Raw genomic sequence first — 6,441 nt, 5'->3', positions numbered from 1 at the left:
CCCAGCTTTTTGGAAATGAGGTCTGAAGACCAAAGTTCTTTATAGGACAGTTAGTATATTAACAGAGTCCAGAGATAAAATGTACTCAAAATTCCTCCTCTTAGTGATCAAAATCTGTGTATCAGATTTCACGTTTCCAACTGCAATCTCTAATCATGACAGCAGTGAGATACTGAGTCAGGCAAGAAGGCGCCTCTAGGAGGCCAGGGCGAGTCTGCGACAGAAAGCCAGGGAGGAGCCGGCCATGAGGCCCAGGGTCCCAGGACCTCTGAAGGCTGAGAGTCAGGCTGGAGTTGGGGACGACATAAGCACCAAAGATCAAAGTGAGGCAAAGGGGAGCAGTCGGGCAGGCAGGCATGCGGGAGCAGGACCGTGCAGCAGCCCAGAGAGGGTGGCTCTCGTGGCACGCTACAAGCACAAGTTAGGGCTGAGTGGGGCTCCTCAGGCGAAGGGCTCCCTCAGATCTGAATCTTCCTGAAAATGACGTTACTGCATTTTCATTCTTCCAGGATATCTTTGCTGCTCCTTGCAGCACTGAGGGTGTGTCCCACTGTCTTCCGGCCGCAATCACTGGAGACAGTGCTGTCTGATCTTGAAGAGTAAGCAGATATTTAGTCTTCCCTGTCTCACCTGAGATGCCCACTGATTGCCAAGGGGGAAGTCGCAAAGCTATGGTGGGAGGACCTCACAGACTCCACACAGCCAAGTGAGTAAAGCGACTGCCCAGTAAAGGGACACGCCAGCATCCAGTGTCCCAAAAGGTGACAGAGAGGGGAGGCACAGCACTCTCTCTGTGGTGGTCCTGCCCACAGTACCTGGGCAGCAGCTAATCATGAGAAATCAGCAATCACAGTGAAATTGAAGAGCTTCTGCGACATAACTGCCTCTTCAAGATGGTCAACGCCATGAAGTGTAGAAAACAATTCCGGAACGCATCCGTATTCAGGGAGCCCTCGAGGACTAAGGAGACCTGGTGCTGTAACCGGAAAACGTGGCTCAGGACTTCCTTTTCCGGGAATGACATTTCTGGGATACTTGGAAATATCTACCTAAGTAGGCAGAGCAGATAATAGGATTGTTTCCTTGATTTTGCTAATTATATTGGTGTTATGCAAAATAATGCCTTCATCTTAAGGCCCACTTTGTTTTAAAGCCACTAGATGTTTGGCCACGATCTGTGGTAGGCAGTTAGTTAGCCATGAGTGGGCAGCCCTAAGAGAAAAGTGAAAGGCTCACCTAGCTTCAGGTGCCAGGAGGGTGAGGCAATTTGCCATATTAATTCCTTGAGGCTTGAGGGAAGCATATGGGGATAGTTCGTAGATTTTCTTTTGTGAAAAGGACCCAAGCAAGCATTTGGTCATTAATACGATAGACTAATTGGGCAATCTAATTGAGGCAACCTGATTTGCACTGGGCGTACGTAATTAGGTGATCAAATTCCTCACTTTACCTGTGAGGAAGGTGCGCAGGTGCAGGAGAGAACGTGATGATTCAAATTTAAAGGAAGAACATAGGCAGCTTAAGGGGGCCGCCCACTAATGAATATTCATGACCTCTAGTAATAAGAATAACGGTTGACCAGTATCAAGCGCGGTTGCCACTTGGCAATCCGCCCGCCCAACAACCTTTTGGGTGTACTTTCTTTCTTTCCTTTCCTTCCTTTCTATTAAACTTTCTTTCCTATCTACTTCATTCGTGATTGCGGTTTCATTTTGTGCCTAGAAAGATCTCTAATTTTAGTGATCTGGACCCAAAGAACCAAGGATTTCACAACGCAGCTCGACGCTCTCCCATCCGTTAACAGATTGATGTATGTAAACATCAAGGGTGAGTGCGAAAGGATGAAAGTTTACACAATGCAGACATTCACTAGAAGAAGGTTTGTCAGATTTTTAGGCAGATTGGGAGGCATATTTTATAATGATGAAAGTTCTACTATATAGAAAGATAAAATCTAAATTTGTATGCATCTAATAAGATGCCCTCAAAATATAGAGCAAAAATTAATAAACATAAATAAATATATAAACACAGTCATTTCTCTATAGTCTATAACACAAGGTGGTACAGTAATCCTGAGAGGTTTTGGACACATAGAAATTTGAATGTTGTGATTAAGAAACCTGGCCTTGGGCCAGCAGGTGGCATGGTGGTCAAGGTGCTGGACTCCCACGTGATCAACTGTGTTTTGAGTCCCGGAACTGGAGGCTTGATTTCTCAACCCTCTTTGACTCTCTTTCTCTGTTTCTGTCTCTCACTGGTAAGTGCATGTGTCCTATACTAAATTAAATAATAATAATAAATAAAATTTAAAAATTCTTTTTAGAAATGAATTATTGACATTTATGGAACACCATAGTCATTTATCACAAAACATAATCTTTTTAAGCATAAACAGAAAATTTACAAGCCAATAAGGGTATCTCAAAAATATGAAAAATTAAAACAATAAAGTGCATAGTTGACTACAATGCAAGTTATAAATGAATAGTAAAAAGACAACTGAAAAATTGCATATATTTGGAAAATAATATACTTTTTTTTTTCAGAGAGATTTTTTTTGCTATAGGGCATGTGCGCTCACCAGAAAGAGAGAGAGACACAGAGAGACAGAAAGCGAGAAATCACCCTTTGGGGGGATGGCCACACCCCAATCCCTTCTCCTCCATTCTCCTCTTGGGATCTTGGGCACACACAGGCACGTGCCTGGCGTGAGTTTAACCCACTGGGTCTGGGACTCGAACTGCAGTCGACTACATGGGAGTCCAGCGACATAGCCATTACGCTAACTGCTGGTCCCGAAAATAATATACTTTTAAACAACCAGTAGTTGAAAGAATAAATCATAATGAGTTTTAGAGAATATCATGAATTAATAATAATTTTGAATAATGTATAAAAATATGTGAGATGCAGCAAAATTGCATTTAGAAAGAAATTGTAACTTTCAACAAATTTTAGACAATAATGCTAAAATAAGTGAGCTCAGTATCTATCTTAAAAGTTAAAAAAAGCAATTAACCTATTTTGAAAAACAGAAGAAAAAAATGTTAGTGATACAAGCATAAATTAATAAAAGACAAACATGCAATAATGAGAATTCAAAGTTAAAATTATTTTTAAAAAATGTTATGAAGTTGGGGCTGGCAGGTGGTGTGGTAGTTAAAGACGCTGGACTTCCACATGGCTGACAGTGACTTGGGCCTTGGGCCTGGCAGTTTGCTTTCTCATTTTGTCTCTCTGTCTCACTTTGGTCAACTTAAAAAATAATAATAATAAATAAAGTTAAATAAAATAATTCTTTAAAATAATTTTTTATGGAATTATGAAATCCCTGAGATTTGACCAGAAAAAAGAGTTAAACCTCAGCAAATTACTTTCATTAAAGGGAAGGAGATCTTACTAGGTATCTCAGAAATATTCGAATGTCATAAGAAGACGTAATTAACTCTTTTTTTTTTATGATACAGGGATAGAAGGAGAGATAATCACTCTCAAAAAAGTCATGGCTGCCATCTTTCTCCCGGCCCTCCCAGCCTTCCAGGCTCATGAGTACAAACGTGGATGCCTGGAAGGTACTTGTTGACCCAGGGACCTAAGCCCGGTCTTCCACCTGGCCTTCCGCATTGCAGATCATTGCAGTGTAACTACACCACCACAGCAGAGCCAATATATAAACTATTTTATGCCAGTGTATTTAAAAATGTACATGGAAAGATCAAATTTGTATAAAAATTGAATATACCAAAACTGACACAAAAAAATTTTAAAAATGAATTGTTTTATATCTATTAAGCAAGTTAATCACATTTTTTAACTTTCCCACAGTATAATTTCTAGTCTTAGATGACTTCACTGGTAAATGAGATTAAGAGGGTGGGGGAGGAGAAAACCAACCACAAGTCATGTTTATCTTCCAGAAAATTAAAAAGAGAGAGAGAAAATCATCTCTGACTTGCTTTATGAGGTCAACATGCCCTGATACCAAAACCTGACAAGGTCCTCCCCTTCCTCCCATCCTCAGACGGTTCTCTACTTGGCCACACTCTCTGCTTCCCCAGGTCAGATCCTACTGCCTCTGAGAAAGAGCTGCCCCCAACTCCATGCCACACTAATTACAGTAAATTTCAAAAAAGTATTTCTATTTCATATCATTTTGGAGCTAAAAGGAAGTTTTAAGATCATTTCATGAAGTCCTGGTGCTCAAACCATCTCTGGAAAACTGGGGTCCCTCCATTTTTCTGGGCTCTTCTTACCCAGATCAGTGCTTGCAGGCAGGGAAGGAGTACCACATTTTGTTGACATGGATTATATTTAGAGTTCTCCTTTATTGTTTCACGAAACAAGTTTCGAGCAACACCTCGGAGAACACTTCCGCCGCGTGACCCAGTAGCGATAGTACTATGCAACACCGAAAGTCTAACATAAGGATCTGACCTAAAATAGCAACATTTCAAAAGTGGTCCTGAATTTTCTTATACTTGTGACTTTATACTAAGGGAAAAGAATCAACTTAAGCTTTCCTAAACCACACCTGGTGCTAAACAATTCCCATGCCTTTAGCAACTTCATCTGAATTCTAAATACACAGCCCAGTGCCTTGGCGCTGGCCAGAGACAGATGACACTTAGACACAGATGGTTGCAGTGACATCAATGCAGGAACAATCTACAAATGTGTTGTTGGGATTACGGGAACCCAACAGGGGTGGGTGAAAATTTTAGTGCCCAGGTCTAAAAGACCAAGTGGAAGGGACACATCACCAGAACTTGAAGGCAGTGGCCTTAGAGAGGGCTTTGGACCCTCCCTGAAAGACTACGCCCAGGGCCCTGAAGGTGGGCAATGAGGGGAGAATAATCACTCCCCTGACGCTGCTTCCCATTGGCTGACTCTAGATCCAACCAACGTCAAGAGCAGAGTCCTGTGAGCAGCCCCTGGAGGTGGGCTCCATGCACGGGGCTGAGAAGGGGGGGAAGAGAATCTGAAGGAGCAGGTGGAATGCTGCCAGCAGTGAGGTACGATTGTGTTTGTTTCACAGAGGAAGGAAACGAGGCTGCCCAGGGTTTCTAAGTGGGCATCTCAAATGCCAAAGCTGTGATGCCGTTTGCCTGGCTGACGGAAGAAATGTGGCCAGGGCATGTCGGCACTTAACCCAGATGTCTGATACTCAGAAGGCGCAGGAAAGGCCCATTGAACGATGTCGAATCTGGGTAGTGCGTTGAGTGTGGGAGCAGGCAAGCACATCGATATCACTTCGAAGTGAGCCCTTCCCGGCACAGTTTTGCAGGGTCCCCCACTTGGGATCTTGTGTCTCCTCCGAGTTACAACAAAGCAAGTATACCGTTTTTTCACACAGGGAAATAAAACTTCTGTCAATTAGAAAAAACAAAATGTTGAGCTCTGCTTTCTTCTGTAGGTCTCCTCATTTCTTCCACTTCTCATTCTGGGAAATGGAACTGAGAGCCCTGAAGGTGCTGGCCAGAAAATGAACTGCTTTAAGCTGTTTTAAGCTCATACTATTTAATATTTCAGTTAATTCTCAGAGTGTGCTAGCTGAAGCACTTTTTCTAAAATAAATCATCTAAATACAAAAATGAAAAACAAGTAATGTGATCACCAGACATCATTGTTCACCATACACGTACGGTTCTGGTTCTATTCCATCTCTGATTAGAATAATTCCACATTGGGACCCGCAGGTGGCATGGTGGCTAAGACGCTGGACACTCCCACATGGCTGACCATGGTTCAAGTCCCAGACCTGGTAGCTTGCTTTCTCACTTTCTCTCTCTGTCTCTCTCTGGTCAAATTAAAATGAATAAAGGAATAAATAAAACTGAATAAATAATTCTTTTTTATAAAAAGAATAATTCTACCTAATGATATGCTGCACATCCTATGGGGACCTTGATTGCCAGGTTCCTGATCACAGCGATTCAGGCAGCTGGGTTCCTCAGGGAAAAGCAGCAGGCCCCTGGCTCTAGCACAGAAGCCACCCCACCACAGCATGGCGCCAGCACACTGCCAGCATCACTGGGCATGCCCCTGAGACCTGAGATGAGCTCTAAGATGCGGGGGCTCTCGGGGAACATCCAGCAGGGAGTTAGTGTGGGATGGGGAATGCTAGGGGCCGAGTGCTCCTGATTCCCTAAATGGTACGTGGGAATCCCAGCTCCCAATGGGCCAGTATTCAGAAGTGGGGCCTGTGGGGGTGCTTAGGTCAAGATCAAGAGGGTGGCGCCCTTGTGATGCGATTAGTTCTGTCTGTGAAGAGAGCAAGGGAGTTTGCTTCGTTTCTGTCTCTGCTCTCGGCCATGTACAGACATAAGACAATGGCTGTCTGCAAACCTGGAAGTGGACACTCACCAGAACCCCACCATGCTGCCACCTGACCTAGGCTTCCAGCCTCCAGACGGTGAAATAGCTGTTGTTTAAGGCGCT

This window comes from Tupaia chinensis, unplaced genomic scaffold, assembly GCF_000334495.1.
Source record: "Tupaia chinensis unplaced genomic scaffold, TupChi_1.0 Scaffold149090_1, whole genome shotgun sequence".
In the NCBI taxonomy this organism is placed as follows: Eukaryota; Metazoa; Chordata; class Mammalia; order Scandentia; family Tupaiidae; genus Tupaia; species Tupaia belangeri.
This window is presented reverse-complemented; position numbering follows the sequence as displayed.